Source organism: Pleurodeles waltl, chromosome 1_1 (assembly GCF_031143425.1).
Source record: "Pleurodeles waltl isolate 20211129_DDA chromosome 1_1, aPleWal1.hap1.20221129, whole genome shotgun sequence".
Classification (NCBI taxonomy): Eukaryota; Metazoa; Chordata; class Amphibia; order Caudata; family Salamandridae; genus Pleurodeles; species Pleurodeles waltl.
In genome coordinates this window covers 213,747,713-213,774,086 of record NC_090436.1, presented here as the reverse complement: position 1 = coordinate 213,774,086, position 26,374 = coordinate 213,747,713, and the positions used below count along the sequence as shown (strand labels likewise).

General features: G+C 47.1%; 1 protein-coding gene across 2 annotated transcripts in view; it reads left to right on the top strand.

Annotated features, from left to right (window-relative positions):
- NADK2 (NAD kinase 2, mitochondrial) overlaps window positions 1-26,374 on the top strand; it is a 547,365-nt gene that overhangs the window by 459,441 nt on the left and 61,550 nt on the right. The gene's annotated exons all lie outside the window — the stretch shown is intronic.

The window sequence follows — 26,374 nt, the reverse complement described above, 5'->3', positions numbered from 1 at the left end:
CTGCTAGCTGCCCGAAGACCGCACTCCCACAACAAGTGCGTGCCTGCACTGTTGTGCAGTCTGCACCAATCACGCCGATGCAGGGAAGGGCTCTTCACTTCTGTGGTGCCCTTGGTCAGCCATGCTCCCCCTGTGGCACACAGGCTCTAGGTTTCCAGAGGTGGGGTAAGGAAAGAAGTGGGTTGCTGCGAGCCTGCTGCAAGGGCTTCTGAGGCAGCGAGGCTTGCTTCAGGCCCAGTTGGGTCGCAGGTCGTCTCAGGTGACGGCCTAATTAGTGAGGCACTTGCAGTCCCCCCACGCATTTCCTACAGCTTTCCCCTCATAGGTGGATGCAGTGAGGGAGATAGCCATCCCTAGGGCAACAGAGATAGGACAGGATCAACTACGGCCAGCATGGGGCTCCAGGCTCAGCCATCTGTCCTGTCGGCCATCTTGGCCATGCCCTATATGCCAACCATATCTATGTCTAACCTTAATGTTTCAGCGGAGAGCATCAGCTAGCGTTTCCTAAACCTCAAGTAGTGTTTCCTAAGAGAGCTTTTAAACTGTGCTAAGACATAACAATACAGTTTTATAACTTCTGAAGGTGTAAAGTAAAATTCAAGGGATCTTTGCTCTGGAAGTATTTAGAAGTGCATCAGTATTTGCCTAAGCTGAAGAATCAATGTAGTCTATTACGAACGCTTTTGTCTTTAGCCCCCTGAACTTTTGCATGATCTTTTGTAGATGGATTATTTTGAATTAATACACCTATGTAAATGTAGTGAGACATTACTTCCAGTGACTACATATTAATAGTCCAGTTGTAACAATTTGATCAATATGAGCGCTCAAATGCCTTAGTTTTGTTAGTGATAATTACACGACTCCAAGTTTCTAATTAAGTTTAACTTATTTTGTAGCCCAACTGGAGTGGGGTCAAAAAGAACAATGTTATCTGCACACATTAGTAAACTTACCTTTCTACCACTCAGAGTAGTATTGGAGCCTGCTAGTTCTAGAAATTGTGGAAGCTCAGTAATGTATAATGGAATTCAAAGGGCAGCCAAAACACATCTCTGTTTTAATATATTTTCTAAAGATGTCTTTCTTGGGTATTTGTTAGAGGGACTCAGGTGAACCCCAATCCATACTTACGTGGAGCAGCTTCAACATAGCTAAGATAACTGTCAGGGTGTTATATTTAGAACGTTTAGAACATAATTTTGGTTGGTCTACTCAATCAAACACAGAGGGTAGATCGACAAATTCAACATGCAAGGTCGCTTTGTTTTAAAGATTATATTTTTCTTCTATCATATTGCATGCTAGAATTTTGTCAGTTGTCCTGAGTGAAGTCCCAATTGTTCAAAAGGAAGTAAATTATTATTTTCCACCCAGGCTGAAAAGGGTATTGAATATGCATTTTGCATATAATTTGTGCCAGTCTCAAGCAAGGCTGTCAGACAATAATTCTATTAGAGCTCTCCATTACCTTTTAAAAAAAAATAGAAAGTAATAGAGAGCCTCTACAGGAAGGTGGGATGGATAAAGTTTCAGTATAATACTTGACTAGATAAAATAACAGCCTGGTCCATTCTGAAGCATTTCCTTGAGATATTAAAATAGGTACAGGACATTCTGCCATGGGTGATTAACTTAATGTCCTGAATTCTGGTTTCCTCACTAAGACATAATTCTGCAACTTTAATCGGATGGAAAAGGAGGATCTGTAGAATTTATCTTACATAGGTCTAGGTAATATGGACACCAAACTGTTTCACCCCAGAGGAATTATCCTCTTTGGAATGAATGCTTCACTCGTAGTGTTTGCACAAAACAGAAACTGCAGCAAATTGCCCTTGATTGAAATGTTATGTTTATTGTGCCAGACTTAAGCTGTGTTCAGTTCACTTGCTTGCCTGTTAGTAAGGCTAGACAAAAAATGCAACTGCTTTTTGACACTTTGAATAGCTTGTTTAACATATGGAGCATGAATCCTATCAGAAACTTTCTATATTAGAGTAACAAATCCTTCATATCTTAAGCTGTCGGATTTCATTCTGAAAAAAGTAAATGTGATAAATTGATATGTGTACTATCATCCCACTTTAATGTAAGATATATGATGAAGGTATTTTCCTGGACTTCTTGGTAACTTATCTGTAAAAGAGGTTTGTAGGGTCAATAATATCTCCATTGAAGTAAAGACCATTGTAGGCTCAGTTCTGAAGTATAAGTTGCCCATTGTGCTGGCATGCTCATGGGAGACCAGTAGATAAATAAGCCTGGTATGTCACCCTAGAAATAACCATTCTTTACAGCTACAGTATCCAGCTTCCATGCCCAATTTAGAATGTTTGTCTGAGTTGCTGATACGTATCACTGAGAAATTTAAAAGCCAAATCTCATCTATTTTTATTAAGAGTCTGAGCTTATAATGTATTAATAATGTGACCATTGAAATCTCTCATCATAAGACGTGCTGTGTTGATTGTGTTTATTATGTTGAAAATTGCCACCATTGTGTCATAAAAAATATAAACAAAGCAGTTGCCTGGGAAAATGTAAACCTTAACCATACCAGAACATTGGATGAAGAGGTGCTAGGAGTGATATCTATTTTAGTGTCATCAAGGTGCTCAAGTCAGTTGTCATACAAATCTGTAGCTCTGTTAATACCGTTGGCTAGTAAAATTGGTAAGCCCCCTTTCACATGGTTCGTCCTAGACACAGTTGTGTATTTTTAAAAGGATATATAGTCTGAGAAACCATGTTCATTAATTGACCAGGTTCTTGCAAGCCACTTATATTAGTATCGCGATTGAAATTGCACTTTGCAGTGACATGTCTTGAATGTGTGAAGGCCTGCAGTTTTGTGTGAGGTAAGTTTGAAGTCATTGTCAGGCTTGTGACACAGTGTAGGAAGTTGGCTCTGTATGCACTATTTCAAAATAAGGAATAGTATGCACAGAGTCCGAGGGTTCCCCTTAGAGGTAAGATAGTGGCAAAAAGAGATAATACTAATGCTCTATTTTGTGGTAGTGTGGTCGAGCAGTAGGCTTATCAAAGGAGTAGTGTTAAGCATTTGTTGTACATAAACACAGGCAATAAATGAGAAACACACACTCAAACAATTCCAGGCCAATAGGTTTTTGTTATAGAAAAATATATTTTCTTAGTTTATTTTAAGAACCACAGGTTCAAATTCTACATATAATATCTCATTTGAAAGGTATTGCAGGTAAGTACTCTAGGAACTTTGAATAATCACAATAGCATATATACTTTTTACATAAAACACATTTAGCTGTTTTACAAGTGGACACAGTGCAATTTTCACAGTTCCTGGGGGAGGTAAAGTAATGTTAGTTCTTGCAGGTAAGTAAACCACCTACGGGGTTCAGATTGGGGTCCAAAGTAGCCCACCGTTGGGGGTTCACAGCAACCCCAAAGTTACCACACCAGCAGCTCAGGGCTGGTCAGGTGCAGAGTTCAAAGTGGTGCCCAAAACACATAGGCTTCAATGGAGAAGGGGGTGCCCCGGTTCCAGTCTGCCAGCAGGTAAGTACCCACGTCTTCGGAGGGCAGACCAGGGGGGTTTTGTAGGGCACCGGGGGGGACACAAGTCCACACAAAAAGTACACCCTCAGCAGCGCGGGGGCGGCCGGGTGCAGTGTGCAAACAAGCGTCGGGTTTCCAGTAGATTTCAATGGGAGACCAAGGGGTCTCTTCAGCGGTGCAGGCAGGCAAGGGGGGGGGGGGGGGCTCCTCGGGGTAGCCACCACCTGGGCAAGGGAGAGGGCCTCCTGGGGGTCACTCCTGCACTGGAGTTCCGATCCTTCAGGTCCTGGGGGCTGCGGGTGCAGGGTCTTTTCCAGGCGTCGGGATTTCAGAGTCAGGCAGTCACGGTCAGGGGGAGCCTCGGGATTCCCTCTGCAGGTGTCGCTGTGGGGGCTCAGGGGGGACAACTTTGGTTACTCACAGTCTCGGAGTCGCCGAAGGGTCCTCCCTGAGGTGTTTCTTCACCAGTCGAGTCGGGGTCGCCGGGTGCAGTGTTGCAAGTCTCACGCTTCTTACGGGGATTGCAGGGGTCTTTAAATCTGCTCCTCTGGATACAAAGTTGCAGTCTTTGTTGAACAGGGCCGCTGTTCTCTGGAGTTTCTTGGTCTTTTGGAAGCAGGGCAGTCCTCTGAGGATTCAGAGGTCGCTGGTCCCGGGGAAAGCGTAGCTGGAGCAGTTTTCTTCTGAAGGAGGGAGACAGGCCGGTAGGGCTGGGGCCAAAGCAGTTGGTGTCTTCTTCTTCTCTGCAGGGTTTTTCAGCTCAGCAGTCCTCTTCTTCTTTAAGTTGCAGGAATCTGAGTTCCTTGGTTCTGGGGAGCCCTTAAATACTAAATTTAAGGGCGTGTTTAGGTCTGGGGGGTTAGTAGCCAATGGCTACTAGCCCTGAGGGTGGGTACACCCTCTTTGTGCCTCCTCCCTGGGAGGAGGGTGCATCCCTAATCCTATTGGGGGAATCCTCCATCTGCAAGACGGAGGATTTCTAAAAGTCAGAGTCACCTCAGCTCAGGACACCTTAGGGGCTGTCCTGACTGGCCAGTGACTCCTCCTTGTTTTTCTCATTATCTCTCCTGGACTTGCCGCCAAAAGTGGGGGCTGGGTCTAGGGGGGCGGGCATCTCCACTAGCTGGAGTGCCCTGGGGCATTGTAACACGAAGCTTGAGCCTTTGAAGCTCACTGCTAGGTGTTACAGTTCCTGCAGGGGGGAGGTGTGAAGCACCTCCACCCAGAGCAGGCTTTGTTTCTGTCCTCAGAGAGCACAAAGGTTCTCACCGCATGGGGTCAGAAACTCGTCTCTCAGCAGCAGGCTGGCACAGACCAGTCAGTCCTGCACTGAACAACTGGGTAAAATACAGGGGGTATCTCTAGGATGCCCTCTATGTGCATTTTTTAGTAAATCCAACACTGGCATCAGTGTGGGTTTATTATTCTGAGAAGTTTGGTGCCAAACTTCCCAGTATTCAGTGTAGCCATTATGGAGCTGTGGAGTTCGTTTTTGACAGACTCCCAGACCATATACTCTTATGGCTACCCTGCACTTACAATGTCGAAGGTTTTGCTTAGACACTGTAGGGGCATAGTGCTCATGCACCTATGCCCTCACCTGTGGTATAGTGCACCCTGCCTTAGGGCTGTAAGGCCTGCAAGAGGGGTGACTTACCTATGCCACAGGCAGTGTGAGGCTGGCATGGCACCCTGAGGGGAGTGCCATGTCGACTTAGTCATTTTCTCCCCACCAGCACACACAAGCTGGCAAGCAGTGTGTCTGTGCTGAGTGAGGGGTCCCCAGGGTGGCATAAGACATGCTGCAGCCCTTAGAGACCTTCCCTGGCATCAGGGCCCTTGGTACCAGGGGTACCAGTTACAAGGGACTTACCTGGGTGCCAGGGTTGTGCCAATTGTGGAGACAATGGTACATTTTAGGTGAAAGAACACTGGTGCTGGGGCCTGGTTAGCAGGGTCCCAGCACACTTCTCAGTCAAGTCAGCATCAGTATCAGGCAAAAAGTGGGGGGTAACTGCAACAGGGAGCCATTTCTTTAAAGTATTAAAAAAGGCAATTAAGCCTTCCACCCGGCGTTAATACATCGGTGGCAGGCACCTACTAAGATGGCCTCTAAACGATTTCTTTACACACAGTTACATCTCTCATCTAGAAGATGAACTTGAAAATTGAAGATCAGCGGATACTTTTCTCCAGCCTGGCAGTTTTTGAGACAGTATATACGTGATGTGACGTTTGAGCTGCGGCTGCTCACCATCACATTGCCTCTGAAACAGTAGGCTGAGAAGGTTTAATGTGTGGTGTGGACTGATTGGGAACCATGTAATCATGGCAAAAGACGTATGTCATTACCATAGCATCCAAAATAATTAGCATGTGCCCAGATCATAGAACAAATAAGCTGAGCAAACGTAGCACTAGCAAAATTGAAATTCAAGTTGGAATGATCATATGATTCAAGTTCTACACAAACCAGAGCAGAGTACTGAATGATTTTTAGTTTTGGAATCGTATGTAAAATTTGTAGTTTATAGGCTCAATTCAGTTGGGTATTATAAACATTTGGGGATAGATTTTCGAATATTAAGTTGGTATTTTTGGGGCTTGTATTGACATTCTGACCTCAGATAAAATTAAACCTGTGATTGGCTGTGAGTTACACTTTGGAGCACATTGAAACAGGATCATCATATGACTAAGAGGTAAGTTCTGAGAGTCTCAGAGTTAGGGACATATACATCTTCAGTGGGATTCAATTCTTTAGTTAAAACAGCTGAATTTGAAGGCAAATTTCGTAATGTAAGCAATGCCCAATTGTGAAGGGGAATCTAATTTTACTCGTGTCCTTTTTGGATGTTTGAAAGTCTCTTGATTTGAAGCAGGGATTTATTATTTCCCAAAACTTTATTATTTGCTGAGATTTTTCCCCTCTTGAATAAAGTTGTTAACTAGAAATCAAGATGAGTTTGTTATTCTTGTTAAATGTACAGCTGAAAGTGAGGCATTTATTTGTATCCATCCCATGGGTCTGATGTAAGGGTATCTACTGGATTTTCATAATAATTTAATATTAACTACACTTTATTATTTATAGTGGGTTGATGGTTTCCCAATAGGTCTCAGTTTCTGTAAAGCCAGTAGTTTGAGCAAAATTTGTTTTGTGGAGTTAAATCCGTTAACATTGATGCTAACATTTTAAGACAATGTTGTGGGATTGAGAGTTGCTTTGCAAGCAGTCTTAGCATGGATCTTAAAACATTTTGGATTGTCATTATCACGGAGATCATATGGTCATGTACCTCAGATTGCGGCACACTAAGAATTGGAGAAAATACATAATTCATTGATGGCAAATCAAAACTAGAAATGATATGACATAGGGAGTTGATTGCCCCAGCTTTTGGCCCCACACCAATCAGTGTTCCTGTATAGTGCGGCTAATCACCAGTTAAGGTCTCAAAGCGCTAGGGGAGGGCAGTTGCAGCTCTCTCAAAGAGCCAAGTCTTGAGATTCTTCTTGAATTGAGGCAGTGAGGGTGATTGTCTGAGATGTAGCGGTAGAGCATTCCAGGTCTGCACAGCGAGGCAAAAGAAGGATCTTCCTCCGACTGAGTTCTTGTGCATCCTTGGAGTGGTGGCCAGGGCCAGTTTGGCAGAGTGGAGGTGCCTGGTGGGCGTGTAGAAGGACAGGAGGTGGTTGAGGTATGCGGGTCTGATGTTGTGTAGGGCCTTGTAGCCTGTGTGAGGAACCTGAAGGTGATTCTTTTGTTGATCGGGAGGCAGTGAAAGTCTCCCATGTAGCTGCAGCAGGGTATGTCCAGGATGAATCTGGCCGAGGCGTTCTGGATTCTCTGCAGTTTCTTTTGGAGTTTTTGGGTGGTGACGGCATAGAGTGCGTTGCCGTAGTCTAACTTGCTGCTGATGAGCGCCTGGTTGACTGTTCTCCTGGACTCAATGGGGATCCATTTGAAAATCATTCAGAGCAGACAGAGCGTGTGAAAACAGGAGGATGTGACAGCGTTGATTTGGTGGTTCATTAAGAGCGAGGAGTCGAGGCTGATGCCAAGGATTCGTGTGTGGTCGGTGGTTGGGGTGGTGGGAAAGGTTCTGAGGGCCACCAGGAGTTGTCCCAGGCAGAGGGGGTGGAACCCAGGATGAGGACCTCGGTTTTGTCGGAGATGAGATTGAGGCAGCTGTCCTTCATACAGGAGGCGACTCCCTTCATTCGTTTGTGGAAGTTGCTTTTAGCGGTCTGTAAACTCGTCGGTGAGAGAGAGGATGTTGAGTCTGTAGTTTCTGACAATGTTTGCAAGCAGGGCCATGAAGATGTTGACGAGAGGTCCAGGAGAATGAGGGTTGCAGTTTCGCCTCGGTCGATGTCATCCGTTGCGATGAGGAATGATGTCTCGGTGCTGTGGTTGCTTCTGAAGCATGATTGGGAGGGGGTCCTAGGTGTGGTTGGTTTTGATGAATTTGGTGAGTTGGGCGTTGATTACCTTCTTGATGACTTAGGCCCTCATTATGACCCTGACGGTGGGTGATAAATTGGCAGTAATGCAGCCAACAGGCTGGCGGTAATTCCCACCAAATTATGACCATGGCTGTGATACCCCCTATAGACAGCCAATGTACCACACCAACCGCCATGGCGGAAACAACAGCCACCACGGTGGTAGCCGCCAACAGCCAGGCGAACAACAAAGTACAGCCCACCATATTTTGACACAGTAAACCGCCACCTTCTCCGGGGCGGTACAAACACCAACAAAAGCCTGGCGGAAACAGAGCTCAAAAGTGAAAGGACTCACCATTGGATACACAGGGAAGAACCATGCCGCCATGGAACCTTCCCGATGATCTTCTATGTTATGCTCCATGTGGAACACCAACACCGACGAAGACAGTGAGTACAGCCGCCTAGCACACAAGGGAGGGCGAGAGGAAAACGAGAGTGACACACACACGCACAACACACACACCCCATACACACAACCAGCTGCACTAGAAAAACAATTAGTCCCCGAAAATCGGCAGAATATTGCAAGGACAACAGGAATTGACGAAAGTGATTGTAATCAGATTCACAACAAAATGAATAATTCGATTTGGTAATGAAACAGATACGTACACATGTACAAAAAGGGACACTGCCCAGTCCACAGTTCAAAGGGCCTCATGGCAACAGGGCACAGTATAAGGCCCAACTCGAATCCTGAGCACATCCAGAGAGAACACTGCAGGGGCATCAGTTTGCAAATAGGCAGGCACCTCAGCCGCATGCGGCAACAATCCCATTGGTGCTTGAGGGGGCAACATGCCCATTGCTTTGTCCTGGGAAGTGCAAGGCCGCAGTCTCTGAAGTGGGTATCTTCCCCACTGGTTCTGGAGGGGGCAACATTCCCAATGCTTTGTCCTGGGGAGTGCAAGGCCACAGTCTCTCGAGTGGGTGTCTTCCCCACTGGTTCTTGAGGGGCAACTTGCCCATTGCCTTGTCCTGGGGAGTGAAGGCCACAATCTCTCTAGTAGGTGTCTTCCCCACTGGGTCTGGAGGGGGCAACATGCCCATTGCTTTGTTCTGCGGAGTGCAAGGCCACAGTCTCTCGAGTGGGTGTCTTCCGCACTGGTTCTGGAGGGGGCAACATGCCCATTGCTTTGTCCTGGGGGGTGCAAGGCCACAGTCTCTATTTAGTGGGTGCCTTCCCCACTGGTTCTGGAGGGGGCAACATACCCATTGCTTTGTCCTGGGGAGTGCAAGGCCACAGTCTCTGGAATGGGTATCTTCCCACTGCTTCTTGGGGGGAGGGGGCAGCCCGCACAGTAGCCCCTGGAGGGTGGACTACATGGCATCCGCTGGTGGTGATGGTGGTTGGGGAGAGGCTCCTGGGCAGCCCCTGCACTCAGCGATGGCTGCATGGTGGTGGTGTTTGGGGGAGGCTCCTGGGCAGCCCCTGCACTCACTGATGGCTGCACATCCACAGCTGGTGGTGGGGGCCCGTGACAGATGGTGGTGGTGGTGGTATTACCCTTTCAGCTTATGCTGGCATAGAGTGCCTCTTCTCCTCCTGTTCATGGTTCGGGACGCCTTTCCCTTCCTGGCAGGGGTAGATGGGCTCTTCCCCTCTGCCTGGTGGTGCAGGCTTCTTCCCCTTCCTCACAGCTGGTGCAGGCCCCTTCCCCTTCCTCACTGCTGGTGTAGGACTCTTCCCTTTCATCTCTGGTGGTGCTGGCTCCTTCCCCTTCAGTGTTGTAGGTCTGATATTCTTACCACCACGAGTAGATTGTGCTACCACTGTCCCCGTGGACCGTTTGGCAGAGGTGGTGGGCTGTGTCATTGGTACCCTGCCCATACGTGCAGGATGGGGGGAGGGGTAGAGAAGAAGTCAAGTTGGGCAAGGAAATGCCTTTTAGGGATGCTGGGGCAGGAGGAGGGAGGAGTAATGGGAGTGGAGGATGAGGAAGTGGTTGTCGGAGGTGTATGTCTGCTGGATTTGGGTGCAGGTGCATGGGCTGTATGCTGATGCGAGGTTGATGGCTGTTGGGTGTGTGAGTGCTTGCGTTTGTGTCCTTTAGGAAGTGGGGGACAGACACAGTGGGAGAGGACACAAGGGACGCGTACATGAATGAATGTGTCTGCCAGTGAGCTGTGTGTTCTGCTTGGTGTGGCGATGCTGGTAGTGGATGTTGATGTAGTGTATGCAGGTGTGAGTGTGGATGTAACTGGGAGGGGTGGAGGAGGAGAAGGGGGAGACAGTGGAGGCTGTGGGTATTGCCGTGTCTGCAACAGTATGTTGTTTGTGTGGGTGCCTGTGGGATGAAGTGTGGTGCTTGTGTTTGCCTGTGCCACTCTTGGGTGTTGCCTTGTGTGCATGCTTGTCTGTTTGTGTGCTTGGGATAGGTCGGGGTTGTGGAGAATGGGACTGGGAAGTGGGAGTTGGAGGTGGGGACGTTTGAAACAAGGACAGTGGCTGCCATCAGAGAGGAGGCCCGAGCCTGAATCGATCATTGTTGGGCCACCAAAACTCAATGAATGCCCTCCAGGAATGCATTGCATTGCTGCATCTGGGATGCCAGTCCCTGGATGGCATTCACAATGGTTGACTGCCCTAAGGAGATGGATCTGAAGAGGTCAATAGCCTCCTCACTCAGGGCAGCAGGGCTCACTGGGGCAGGGCCTGAGGTGCCTGGGGCAAAGGAGATGCCCACCCTCCTGGGAGAGTGGGCACGGGCAACTCGCTGAGGGGCTACTAGGAGGACAGTGCTGGTACTGGGGTGGTGGCTGTACCTGCAGCTGGGGTGGTCACAGAGGTGTCCGCCACCACCAGGGAGCTCCCATCGGAGGAGGTATCTTTGAGTCTGTGTTGTCCCCTCCAGTCTCCGCTATGGTGATCCCCTCATCCTCCGTCCCACTGGTTCCCTCAGTGTCAGTGGACTTTGTCTCTAGGGTCCTGTGGGATGCAGCTCCCTCTGTCGCCGGTGCCTCTGCTCCTCTGCCAGAAGATGCTAATGCACATAAGGACAAGATGACAAAACAAGAAAGGGGGAGAGAGACAAAAGATACACTGTGTCAATGACTGCACCAACACCACCATTGGCATGCACAGCACCCTCACACACAGGGAACAGGCCTAGCACTATGTATTGCACTACCAGTGACCTGGCTAGCCACCAAGGCATGAGGCCTAGGTTACTTGTATTTGCTGTGCAGCCCTTACCCTTCAGAGGACCTATGCTGCTATGTCTGGCCTGGCCTTAAGGGCACCCACTAACACACAACCACCACCCGGATACCACCCACTAGCCTTAAGTTGTAACTATACCCACTGTACTCACCCCCTTGTGGCTGCTGTGATGCCCTGAAGCTACCCAGCTCTGGGTAGGCCACCGTCAGTATGCAGGCCATCAAGGGGGTCAGGGTCCGACGGGCACCCCTTCCTGGTTGAGAAGCTATCCCCAGCTAGCCCTCCACGGTCTTCCATGCCCAGCGTCTCAGATCCTCCCACTGTTTCCGATAGTGGATGCTCCGCCTGCCATAGACCCCCAGGGTCCGCACGTCCTTGGCAATGGCACGCCATAATCCCTTCTTTTGATGGGTGCTGACCTGCAGAGGTAATGCATACAGGAGAACTCCATTAAACAAACAGTCCAGCCTGTCACACACATCGCCCACCGTACCTGATCCCATCAACATTGCAAAACACAACATGTACACCGCCAAGAGAAAATCCCCCCCACCCACCCTTACACGATGCCTTCACACACATCTCCATGCATTCATGCCACATGCATCGTGCCCACAGTGTACTCACCTGTTGGTCTGGAGGCCCAAAAAGCTGTCCTTTCCCCAGTCACACAGGCCATGGTAGGTTCCAGACACAGATCACAGCAGCACACACAGTGTAGGTCTTCTCCTGTGGAAGGTCAGGAAACAAGTGAGGAATGCGATATAAAATGGCGGTCACGTCCGTGGCGGTGTATAATCTCATCGATGACGTACATCTCCATTTGGCCACTGTTCCCCATAGGGCCCAATAATATCCAATGAAGAATTGCACGGCGGTTTGCGACTGCCTACTGCCACGGCGCACATCAGTGGATTTACCTCACTTCCCCCTGTCCCTCCACACAGACAGGCGGTTGCCATTTCAGTTTGGGGAAGAGTGGGGAGACAGGCCTGTTGATAATTGCTGCGTCTAAATACATGATTGCACGATGTGTACCGCTATTGTGGTATAGTTGTTCAAATTGTGACAGCCTACTCACTCTTGTGCCCCTTAGATACCTACTGCTGCAGATGAATAGGAGATGGAGACATACCACCGTATACAGACTTCTTGTGAACATAGCTACACTGGAGGACAGGCACATCATACTCACCTATAGACTGGACAGGGCCACAGTCACAGAGCTGTGTGCCCAGTTGGAGCCTGACCTGATATCAGGCCATCCCACTGGGATCCCCCCTCTTGTGCAAGTTCTATCAGTGCTCCGTTTCCTGGTAACTGGTACCTTCCAAGTGACAGTGGGCTTGGCAGCAGGAATGTCACAGCCAATGTTCTCTGTAGTGCTGGCAAGAGTCTTGTCCGCCCTGATAAAACGCATGTGCAGCTACATTGCTTTCCCCCAGGTTGAAGATTTGGCCACTGTGAAGGCCAGGTTTTATGCAATGGAACATATCCCCAATATAATTGGGGTGGCTGACTGTACACATATTGCGTTTGTCTCCCCCTACCCCCTTCCAGAATGAACAGGTGTACAGGAATCGTAGGAGTTTCCACTCCATGAATGTGCAGATGGTGTGCCTGGCGGACCAGTACATCTCCCACGTCAGTGCTAAGTATGCTGGGTCGGTGCATGATGCCTTTGTCCTGAGGAATAGCAACATCCCAAATGTGATGGCCCAACTACAGAGGCACAGGGTGTGACTTCTAGGTGAGCCTTGGTCCCCACCCAGTGTATGTTGGTGTATGCCTATGCTGTTGGCCAAAAAAAGATAGTGTGTGGTAAATGTTGTCCCTCAATATTTGCAGGTGACTCTGGATACCCAAACCTATAATGGCTGCTGACCCCTGTGAGGAATTCCAGTACAACGGCTGAAGAACGTTATAATGAGGCACATGTGCAAACCAGAAGAATAATTGAGAGAACCTTTGGCCTCCTTACGGCCAGGTTCAAGTCCCTCCATCTGACAGGTGTATCCCAGTGCTACAAACCCGAGAAGGTCTGGCAGATAGTAGTGGCATGCTGCATGTTACACAACCTGCCCCTCAGACGCCATGTACCTTTTCTGCAGGAGGAGGAGACTGGAGTTGCCCCTGTGGCAGCAGTGGACCCTGACGACAGTGAGGATGAGGAGGCGGAGAATGAGGATGTGGACAACAGAACATTAGTGGTCCGTCATTACTTCCAATGACACACAGGTGAGACAATGAAACTTCACATTTCTATGACTATTGTTGTATCCTGTGTGGCATTGGCATGCTGGCATTACCCACTTGTTTCCTCTACTTACTGTTACCTATGGATTGTCATTTTACAGATGTTGGTGATATGACAACAATGTCCTGGTGTGATCACAACAGCCAGAAACAGGTCATGCATTCTATGTTCTCACTATGTACAGTTTATTTGCAATGGATGTAGCTGTTTCAATCAATCCAAATTTTCAAAACATGAAATACTAGTGGTCAAAGTTTTTTTAGTGCTAATAAATTGAGGGAAAAGTGCAATGGAATGGGGTGATGATGGCGGAAAGTCCACGGTATTGTTCCGGTCTGTTTGTAGCACAGGTGCAGTGTCCAAGGGGGACAAAGGAGGGGGACACGAAGAGTGTTCAACACCCCGACGCGCACGGCACAGGTTTATTCGCTCCACAAATACTTGAGGCTTATCATGGCCATCATTTGCCTATACTATTTGATTTCTCCCAAGGACTCATGACTACCAGCAGCTTGATCTATGTACCTTTCGTGTTTACATATAATGTTTTATATACATCTGAAGCCTTGACAAAGTCTTGAAGACGAAACACGTGTTGGCTGTTTTGCTGTATGGACTTATTGTTACATTTGAACATCCTATTGTAACTTTGACCATTTATCACCATCTGGCTGCTCTGGACACATGGTCATTTTGTACAACGCAGTCTTTTGATTGAGATTTCTACTTTCTACCTGCACTTATAATAAATATCTACACATCATCTTCCAAGAACGAACTTTCTACTTATTCTTGAACATTATCAGGATTCATGCTATTGGTGTGCCCTGGCCACTCTTCTTTCAATATTTAGGCAACCACCCACTCTTCAGTGTGTGGCCCTCCGACACCTGTGGTGGCAGGTGTTAGGGCTAGCCTGGCACCCAACACCATATTGTTTAAATTTTATGACTTCGCTCGGATTTCACTATTGACATACGCTTTGCAGATGTGCAAGCACTCTCTGGCATCCGCCACCTTCTTTGCCTTACTAACTTTAATGTACATGTTAATGATCAACTCAGGAAGAAGTGCAAAAAAAGATAATAGTCATACTGCACTAGTCATTACACAAGAATGAAAAATTTCCCAGCTAACGCAACGCAAACTTTCAATTCTATCAAGGACATGGAAGTGAGAATTAGGCTTTATTTTTCTTCGTTTATTTGCATAGCAGTCGTGTCAAAACATCACAACAAGACCTTAATTTTCCATAAACCAGGGACAATGAAGACTAAAACAAGGTAAGTCAGTTAACCAATAAGCAATTATGGAGCACCGTCATCCGCTTTTGTCCCCCTTCTGTTGCATTCCTTCTTACTGTGACAGATGCCCACTGTGGAAGATTCTACTCCTGTTTAGAAGACTCTGTTCCTGGAAAATCCAGGGAGCAGGTTTCAGTGCAAATGGACTCTTTCATTCAAAAGTAAATAAAACCAAGAGTGCAATCCACAGAGGTATGATCCATTGAGTTGTAACATGTAAGCATAAACATACTACATTACTTGTTACCAGAATAGCCCCAAAAGAGTATTACATTCATAATCAGATCCAATGACTCCACTTGGGGTATGAACTACCAAAGGGCAGGCTAATCATCACCTCTGTGTCCTTAATAGAATTGAATCTTTCTGTTACTTTAGCTAGGAATTTTTTCATTCAATGTCAGGACCCAGAAGCGAGGATTAGGCTAGTTTAAAGCTGATCTACCAAGAGAGCCACAGTGGAGGAGACTGGTTTAAAATAAAGTCTCTTAAAGTTTGAATCGGGTGACCAGTCTACTGCGTTCAAAATATCCTCCAAACGAGGTCCTAGCACCAAGCTTTGGAAGCCATAGCTCCTTTGGTAGAATACACCCGAATACCTTGGTAGCAATACCTGCTTCTTGCATGATCCAACAAACCCATCTAGCAATGATCAGGACTTAGACCACCTTATACAGTCTCAGAAAAGCAAATGGCAACTGCTGTACGACATGGGGACAAGGCTCCTCCATTATGGCCTCGTAGGCTTTGATACACTGGACCACATATAACTTGGGGGAATTTGAATAGGCCGGGTATGAGATCAAACGTGAGTTATATTTTGTTCTTCTAGTGACATGTAAGGTGACCCCGTCTGGGGTTCAATTCCTCCCTGTGATGTCCAGGGCCCTAACATCCGATACTCCTACACAGGTTTGGACACAAAAGGGTGGCCAATTTGGTGGGCTATTGTTTAAAGGATAGGTATTTATTACTGGCCCACTAGATTAACAAATTCAAGACCAAACACTGTGATTCTGGAGGAAGAGACAAATGAATGCCCGTGAACAATTTTTTAACAGGTAGGCCTCCCAACGATAGAATGCCAGACACAAATCGCAGCCCGAAAGGTATTGATTGATCTGTATACCATTCCATCAGGCCAAGGATGTCAGGAAGTTCAGGATATGGACAGCATCCGTCCACATGGGATCCAGTTGTTGTGTACACCAACCAAACCAACAAGACCAAGACGATTGATAAAGGTTGACTGTAATGTCCGCACAAGCCCGGGAAAGGAGGTCTGCAGTGTGTTTTGAAAGGCCCGGGACTTGCCATTGAGACCTGTAATGCTCCACGCCATGAGGTGGCGGCTGCCCCTCAGTACCAGATGATGGGGATTCCCTGAGGAATCGTTGAGGAGACGCGGATCTAGGGGTAGATGGATTGGAAAATCCCAAGAAAGTTCCATCAGAACTGGAAACCAGACTTGCGACTTCCACCACCAGGTTCGACCTCTGTTTGTGCACTTGGGTTGCCAGCCTCATTATCATGGTGAAGGGGGTGAAAGGCATAGCCATGTTCACTTGACCAGTCCTGCAGGAAAGCATTGATTGCCACCGCCCGGGGGTCCAGCCTCCAACTGAAGTATCAGGGAAGTTGGTGGTCATGCCTAGACGCGAAGAGGTCTACCGTGAATGTTCTCGACCTGTTGGAGAGGGCTTGAAGCAAGGACGGAAGAAGTTGCCACTGGCTTGTGTCCTGGATATGCTGCGATTCCCAGTCCCCAACTTGGTTGTCCGTCCCTGGGAAATGTTCCACTGAAATTGACTCCTGATGTTCAAGACAGTATTCCCAAAAGCTCTTGGCCAGGTCCAAAAGGGCTGCCACTTAGTCCATTTTTAACAGAACACAGAACTGCACTCTATCCCTATTCCAGCATTTCACTGTGAAGGAATCCCATCAGTTCCAGGCAGTTGATGTGTAGGGACTGTTCTGTGGTGGACTATCTGCTACCTGTGGTGAACTCCCCACACCATGCACCCCAGCCCAAACCGCTGCCATTGGATTCTATCACCAGATCCGGTTGTGAGTCGAAAATGTCTCGCCCGTTCCAGGCCTCCATGTGGGAGAGTCACAATTGGAGTTCCTCCTTGGCCTCCGCCAAAAGTGGAACAAATTGTGAGTATGTAAGGCTGCGTCGCAGATGAAACGCCTTCAGCTTCAGAAGGGCTTGGAAGTGAAGGGGACCCAGGAAGATAGCCTGAATGCAAGACAAGAGGCCTACTACTCTTACATTCTGGCGGGGAGAAGTTTGAGACCTGGTTAATTTCCGTCGCACTTTGTGCTGGATTTTGGCTATCTTTCAGGAAGGAAAGCTGAAAGTAGTCTCCACAGAATTGATCATAAATCATAGAATGCATATGGTACGAGACAGAGAGAGGGCTGATTTCTCTTGATTGAGAGAACCCCAGGGACTGAGCAGATTCACTGCCATCTCAATGTGTACTGACAGTGCATGAGGACAATGGGACATGAGAAGCATGTCGATGTACACAGTCAAGTGAACCGCAGATACCCTCAGGTGTTTGTTCGACCACCGAGCTGAGAACCTTGATGAAACACCAACAGGCTGAGGGAAGGCCGGAAGGCAGAGAGGTGAACTCGAAAGTCTGGCCTTGCTACTTAACTTGAGGAAGCAACGGTGTGGCAGGAAAATCGGTACTGTTAAGGTAGGCATCCTTGAAATCGAGCCTGACCATTCAGTCGTTGGGTCTGATAAGATACGAAGAAGGTGGATACCCTCCATTTTGAAGTGGTGGAAGACCAACTACTCCTTGAATTCCTGCTGATTGATTAACGTGCAATGACCCCCGTCCCATTTCTTCACCAGAAATAGATTGCTGAAAAATCCAGAGGGTTGGGGAGTGGACAAGCGAATGGCCCCTTTGGTGAGGAGTTCCTGAATCTCTGCCTGAATAAGGGTATGAGGGGTACATTAGAATTCTATGTGGTACCATTGAACTTTCAATGCATTGGACGTGGGAGCCAGCCAGTTGTCTATGATATGGACCAACCGGCCCACCCAAACACATGTGGGAGATGAAGTATAGACTCACTGTGGGAGTTGGTGGAGGGGTTTCCCCCTCAGGATCTGCCGCGGGAACCTCTGTGTCACACGTCCTCTGGGTGGGTAGAAACCTCTGATGCGAGATGAGTCCTGCCATTGACCTCGTTCAGTGTTGGGCCTTCCTGGAGGTGGAGGTGGGAAATAGGAAACGGATGATCGAGCGCCCCCTACCACGACCGGCCCCTGTGAAAACCTGCGCATTGAAGATGCGCTTGACAGATGATTGGGCCTTTTCAATTAAGTTGAAGGTTGAAACAAATTTCTAGAACTCTTTGACGAAGAGGTCGCCAAAAAGTCCACCCTGTGCCACTAGTCTGGCCTCCGAAGTGGCCAGCTCCCCTAGTTTGGGGTTGAACTTTATCACAGTGACCTGCACCTCTCTGTAGAGAAGGCGCAGTTGGCGTTGCCGAGGAAAATGACGACCGTTTGGGCCCAACTTGGGGCCCAAAAAGTCCTTCTGGGGAGATGAATGCCCATGACGCTTTGGAATCCTCAGCCATATCTAGTATCTTTGTCAGTGGGCCTGTAATGTCCAAGGGCTTGTCTTGGCATGACCGCCAGGAGCAGTCAATGCCCTTTTTTGGGTCCCTGATATACTTGCATGAATTCTCAGTGGGAGGGGGGCAGCCCTGCAGGTTTGGGGGCAAAAGGGCCTGGAAGTTCCTTCCTCAGTGGGGAGGGGGTTTAGGCACTGTTGGGCCATATCCATTCGTATCTTCTCCAGGGGAGCCATTGCCTTCGAGACCGCCTTGATTATGGATTCCTCTGCTGCTCAGAGTTCGTCTGTGACGGGGAGGTAGGAGTAATCCTCCTCCTGTGCATAGTACCCATCACCTGTCTCCATTGGTGTACTGTTTGTATGACTGCCCGTGCAGGGTTAGGTCACGGCGTAAGAGGGATTTGAAAACTGGGGAGACCCAGAAGGAATGTCCTAGCAGTGCTACACTGATGCCCTTGCTTTATTCCAGGAGTAATGAGTTACAGGCTCTAGTTAATAACTTTATACCTGGGCAGTGTCTGCTGTGTCATGGGAGAGAAATCTTGCCGCACATCAGGTCCTACCCCTCAGGGTGTTATGCTCCAGGCAATGCAGGGTCCAACCAACTCTGTGACATTGCGGATGGAGACGCTCGGCAACCAGGAGTTTTTTTTTTAAGTCGACACGCCGTTCCTGCCGCTGGCACTGAAATTGATTGTCGCGATATGTTCGCCGCTGGGGATCGCTCCCCCTAGCAGCTGGAGGACTGCCGTGTACCCCGACCCGGTACCCAACTTAAATAGTTAAGCAGCTGCAAAGAACCGAGAAAAGTGTTCCTAAAGCCGCTAGGAATATAAAGCGGCAGAATCGCTGCCAAATCTGAGGAGAAAAAACATTAATCAAGGGGAGTTATGACATAAGGGGGCCGGAGTACCCCTTGCAGGAAGGCAAGAGAAGAGGGACATAAGTGGATGACGGCACTCTCTAATTGCTGATTGGTTAATGGACTTACCTTGTTTTAATCTTCATTTTCCCTGCGTTTATGGGAAGTTAAGTCTTGTTGTGATGTTGTTCTGACACGGATACTATGGAAATAATTCAAATTTGTGATAATCTGGTGCCAGCCACTGGTCACGTATATCTCATAAGGGCATACACTTGCTGTTATCAAGTGGGAATACTTCTTTTATCCAATAATTTTTTGCAGACTTTTTCTTTATTTCCTGATCCAGACTTTGATTATTTTAACCCCTTAAGATGCAGAAGCTTACCACACTTACGTCTCCTTCCTGCGTGCTGAGTACTTTTTTGTTTGTGGCACTTGACACTTAAGCCTTGGTAGCTTTATTCCCCATAAAAGAAATCCAGCCCAAATTTGTGTCATATTTTCCCCCACATTGTGGGGATTTTAAAGGTACCCCTTTAGTGAACTGAGAAAATATGCAAAATATAGTGCACATTTTTTGGAAAAATGTGCAGTGCACGAAAATGCATCAACAAAAGGATTGCTGTGCCAAGATCACTACCTTCCCAGCTTTCAAGAACAAGCAGAGTTATCAAAAAAGCACAATGTTTTCCTTTTTCTAGGTGATAGTTGATTGTTCCTGTTTTTTCTCATTTCTACCTACTTGCAGTTTGTGATGGAAATAGAAACTTAGAATAAATAGAAATGGGTGACAACATTTCCATCTGTTATTTTTTGCTCCAGTGGCTGATTCACAAAAGTAATATACCGTTATGTCTGTCATACCCTTCTGCTTGCAGTATTTATTGGTTTTCTAAAAACACATGATACCCAGAAACTGAGCTGCAGTCTGTAATGATTTTTCATCATGCACCAACTATGCTTCATTTCATATGGTGGCATCTAATGAATGAGAAATGAGTATGAAGAAAACCTATGCATTTTTTAAATATGCCCAAGACCAAGATATTGAGTTTCGGAATAGTGATTATTTGTACAACTCTAAATTTGGGATTGCCCATACCATGATGATTCATAGGATATTTTGTGAAATGCGTTCTATCCTGCTGGACTTCTGCTGGAAATCAAATGAATAATAACAAACATTACACTACTCTGTGTTGCCACACACCTCCAGATGAAAAATGGTACACTTCTTATGTGGTTGCTTCTATCGACCATGTCCAGAAAGACCCCAAATCCCAAGAGGAAGACATACAATTTTCACTCTGAAAATCGACCCTTTTAAGGGATGTTGGTAGCTGGCATGTTTGGGTCCAGGATCTGCGTCCACCCATCAAACGTAGACTTTTCCGAAATGTAGACTCCCAGGAGAGTACAGTGTAGCGTGACTGACGTCTGTGGATCCCATGCCATTTTCTTTTCCAGAATGCCTGGCAAACCTCAAACTTTGGCTAAAATCATTTGCTTTCATCACATTTCTGAGAGTGAAAGTTCCTTATTCTGAGAGACTCTTCCGCCCACTCTGTGTTCCCACACTTCTCCAAATAAAAACAGTACCCCGTTTGTTGCCCCGGTCAATAATAAGTGAAAACTGTGTCCATATGAAGTCAATGTTGTACGCATGGTCCCTGGTTTGATTCCCACTTTTCTCGGTAATCGTCTCACTACACAAGTGGGGCACCATTTATATCAGGAAGGGTGGGGATAACCCTGGGTTACAAAAAGACTGTTCTATTTATGGGGGCAGCAATCCTCCTTGCCCTGAGGGTACTTTCGACCTCAGAATTATCTATTGTGTATGTGGATAGATCGGTGCCTAAGGCTCGTGGTCCTGGGGCAGTCCTGAAGCAGGGAGCACTTGGGAGAGGTGCAGCTGAAAAGGGGACATTGTCCCCTTTTCAGGATCTCCTCACCCACACAGATCGGTGTGGTGGGGCGGGGCGTGACAGAGTTATGCGTCACCGTTGTAGGAGGCTGGCATGGCTTATAGTGGGTACCTGATGGTACTTACACCTTGTGCCAGGTCCAGTTATCCCTTATTAATAGATTAGTAGTGTTATAGCAGCTTAGGCTGATAGAGGTAGCTATAGCAGAGCAGCTTAGGCTGAACTAGGAGACATGCAAAGCTCCTACTACACCACTTATATCATATAGCACTATATCACAAAGTTACTAAAAATAAAGGTACTTTATTTTAGTGACAATGTGCCAAAAATATCTGAGGATATACTCCCTTAGGAGGTAAGTAAAATACACAAAATATACTCACAAACCAAAATCAGCTAAGTAAACATTTAGAAAAGTAGTGCAAACACTGTAGAATACAATATGATGTAATAGGCCTAGGGGCAACACAAACCATATACTAAGAAAGTGGAATGCAAACCACTTAGGGACCCCAGGCCTAGTGCAGTGTGTAGAGGATCGCTGGGAGTGTAAGCAAACACTAAGGGTGTCCAAGATACCCCATCCCAAGAACCTGAAAAGTAGGAGTAAAGTTACCCTACTTACCCAGAAACACACTAAAGTCGTGACAGGAGATTCTGCAAAGACAACAACTGACTGCAAAGCACTGAAGACGGATTTTTGGACCTGAGGACCTGTAAAGGAAGGGGACCAAGTCCAAGAGTCACGAAAGTGTCAAGGGGGGGGCAGGAGCCCACTAAACCCCTGAAGAAGGTGCAAAATGGCTGCCTCCGGGTGGAAGGAGCTGAAGATTCAGCAACAACGGAAGATGCCAGGAACTTCTCCTTTGCACAGAAGATGTCCCACGGCGTGCTGGAGGATGCAGAGTTGTTTCCACGCAGAAATACCGCAAACAAGCCTTGCTAGCTGCAAAGGTCGGGGTTGAAGAAAATGGGTGCTGCCCGGGCCCAGGAAGGACCAGGAGGTCGCCCTTCGGAGGAGGAGACAGAGGGGGCGCTCAGCAACACAGAGAGCCCACGCAGAAGCAGGCAGCACTCGCAGAAGGACTTGAACGGGGGTTCAAGAAATCTGAGCATGGCAGTCGTCTCAACACTACACACCTTCGCGGGTCCCACAAAGCCGGTGGTAAACTCAACGAGTTGAGCAATGTAGGACGAAGTGCTGGGGACCTGGGCTCAGCTGTGCACGAAGGATTCCTTGCAAAAGTGCACCAAAGCCCTAGCAGCTGCAGATCACGCAGTACACAGGATTACTGTCTGGCGTGGGGTGGCAAGGACTTACCTCCACCAAATTTGTACAGATGGACCACTGGTCTGTCGGGGTCCCTTGGATCCAGCTCCTGTGTTCCAGGGACCACACTCATCATGATGAGAGGGGACCTAGAGGGGCGGTGAAGCAGAAGTTTGGTGCCTGCGTTAGCAGGGGGAAGATTCTGTCGACCCACAGGAGATTTCTTCTTGGCTTCCAGTGCAGGGTGAAGGCAGACAGCCCCCAGAGCATGCACCACCAGGAAACAGTTGAGAAAGCCGGCAGGATTAGGCGCTACAATGTCACTGGTAGTCTTCTTGCTACTTTGTTGCAGTTTTGCAGGCGTCCTGGAGCAGTCAGCAGTCGATCCTTGGCAGAAGTCAGAGGAAGATGCAGAGGAACTCTGGTGAGCTCTTGCATTCGTTATCTGACGAGAAGCCCACAGGAGAGACCGTAAATAGCCCTCGGAGGAGGATTGGCCACCTAACCAGGTAAGCATCTATCAGGAGGGGTCTCTGACGTCACCTGCTGGCACTGGCCACTCAGAGGCCTCCATTATGCCCTCACACCTCTGCATTCAAGATGGCAGAGGTCTGGGACACACTGGAGGAGCTCTGGGTACCACCCCTGGGGTGGTGATGGACAGGGGAGTGGTCACTCCCCTTTCCTTTGTCCAGTTTCGTGCCAGAGCAGGGGCTGGGGGATCCCTTAACCGGTGTAGACTGGTTTATGCAAGGAGGGCACCATCTTCAAAGCATTTCCAGAGGCTGGGGGAGGCTACTTCTCCCCAGCCCTTAACACCTATTTCCAAAGGGAGAGGGTGTAACACCTTCTCTCAGAGGAAATTCTTTGTTCTGCCTTCCTGGGACTGGGTTGCCCAGTTCCCAGGAGGGCAGAAGCCTGTCTGTGGGTTGGAAGCAGCGGTAGAAAACACCAGAGAGCTAGTTTGGCAGTACCCGGGGTCCATGCTGGAGCCCTGGGGGTGCATGGAATTGGCACCTCAATACCAGATTTGGCATGGGTGACAATTCCATGATCTTAGACATGCTACATGGCCATATTCGGAGTTACCATTGTGAAGCTACATATAGGTATTGACCTATACGTAGTGCACCCGTGTAATGGTGTCCCTGCACTCTCAAAGTCTGGTGAAATTGCCCTGAACAATGTGGGGGCACCTTGGCTAGTGCCAGGGTGCCCTCACACTTTGCACCTAACCCTCACTAAGTGAGGATTAGACATATAGGTGACTTATACGTTACTTCAGTGCAGTGTAAAATGGCTGTGAAATAACGTGGACGTTATTTCACTCAGGCTGCAGTGGCAGTCCTGTGAAAGAATTGTCTGAGCTCCCTAAGGGTGGCAAAATAAATGCTGCAGCCCATAGGGATCTCCTGGAACCCCAATACCCTGGGTACCTAGGTACCATATACTAGGGAATTATAAGGGTGTTCCAGTGTGCCAATCAGAATTGGTAAAAATGGTCACTAGCCTGCAGTGACAACTTTAAAGGCAGAGATAGCATAAGCACTGAGGTTCTGAATAGCAGAGCCTCAGTGACACAGTAAGGCAACACACAGGGAACACATTCAGGCCACAACCTATGAGCACTGGGGTCCTGGCTAGCAGGGTCCCAGTGAGACATATAAAACACACTGACATATACTCACAAACAGGCCAAAAGTGGGGGTAACAAGGCTAGAAAGAGGCTACCTTCCTACAACCGTGCACATGATTTACCATTCACATCACGTGCACTGCAGGGGTTAAACTTACATACAACATTCTGTAGCATCAAGAAAATAACTGCAACAAGGCTAAAATAAACGTAAAGTAAAACACCATTACATTTCCAAATTGTTGTTTCTTATTTTTTTTCAAAAGGCAAATCTAAACAATGCATGCTTAATCAAACGATTGTGTCCCAAGGCAGACAGGTGGTGCAATGCTTAGTGGGCCCCTCAATGGTGTCTCTTTGATCGAGATCTTTTTATAGCCCGTGGTAAGTGCTGTTGTGTCTAGTGAAAGAAAATTAAAATTGTTTGTAGATCCCCATTAGGATTTGCATTTCATTTTCAGAAAAAGGGGGAGCTGTGGCAGGACTAAAAACTCTGAGGACCAGTCAAACTTAAGTTGTTCTGTGGGCCCCTCGCCTTTGACGTACATGTTTTGTGCCCAGCTGCCTCACATGGTCAAGTAGCATTTCTTCAGGACTGTCTAATCTTACATCACTGTTTGAGGACAATGTGTAAATCTATAGTGATGTGATGTTCCTTATTTCACTCAATACTATGTGTCCTAAAAAGTGAGTCCCTCCTCAGTGTAGTGATTTGTGTTCCTCAGCGATGGACCATATATGTATTATTATAGGTGTCAAAATTTGCATTCAAGAGGAACCTTGTAACTTCCACTTAAGGTTGTGAACATAGTAAGTTCAGCACCATGAATTGAGAGAGTGTAAACATAATTATATAATTATATAAATCACTCATGGTTACTGCAGAGCATGTTAAAATTAATGTCCAGTCTGGCAGTCCTGTGCCTATGTATAGAGATTTCAACCCCTTTGGGATATTGATGAGCTTAGCACTGGCGTACAACAGTGGTAGCTGGAGAAATGTATAATTTGTAACTACTATGGTTTTTGTGGCAGAGCATAATCGCATAGCGTGTTTCTCAACTTTTAGAGTGCCTGCAGGTGTCCTACTCACCCCCTCCGGCCCCAATGATGAATGGGATGTGGAGCGTGGGTATTTTTAACTTTTTCTGTAATGAGAGAATTGCAGCTAGGTGTATGTCTTTACTCACGAACAGACATGAGATCCGTGTATAGTATTATCTCAACTCACTGTGTTTCTCAGTCAGATATAATGACCATTAAGAGATCTAATGTTTCATAGTACCTTGTCAGATGCAGATGTAACAGGTAGCTGCTCCACGAAATAGTAAACCCCACCATACAGGATCAATCACAATTTTTTCTTGTACTGGGATATGGGAATGGAATCATCTAAGTATGTTAGTGAGTTTTTGCATGTATTATGTTCAGAATAAAAATCGTAAAAATGTTAAGAGGAGTAACATCTTGTGAAGGCTGGTAGTCAGCAACCTCCTATATAGGTAGCTTCATATTTGGTTCTTTGGTTGACCTCATGTTATCTCACTATTGAGTCCTGTCTGTGACGTGGCATGTTTGAACACCTAAAAATAGGGAAAAGAAAGCCAGGGTGGCCAAATGACAGATTTAGTATTAGCATTTTTTGCAATGATCACAAGTGATTTGTATGGGTTTGCTCACACTTTCTCGATGCATGGTGCTGAAATTACTACGTTCCGACTCATCTGGAAATGACAGTGTTCCACTTGTATACTCATGTCGACACGTACAATACTATGTATACGTGTGCTGTTAATATCTGTTCCCTAAAAGGTCCATCGCTTGGAACTCGTGAGTCACCAAATCGAGGGGGGGGGCTTACTTTTTATGTCACATATAGTATTGAGTTTAGTAAGGATAATCAAATGACTATAGATTTAGGCACTGTATTAAAATAGTAGGGTATGATTAGAAGGATCTGAAGAAATGCCACTGGACCATGTAAGGCAGTAGGTCGTCAAACATGTAGACGAAAGTAGCAGGACAACAGAACAACTTAAGTTTAATTGGTTCTCAGTTTTTAGTCTTACCATAATGTCCCGTTTTTCTGAACATGAAAGTAGAATCCTTGTGGAAATCTATGGACAAATTTAAGTTTGGCACAACACCTACTTTCATCACTGTTCACTAGCAATTCGCACAGGCAGGTAAAAGATCCCGCTCAAAGAGTCTACTAAGCATTGCACCACCCGCCTAGCATGGGACAGAATCCTATGATGAAGCATGCCACCTTGTTTGGTAAGGAT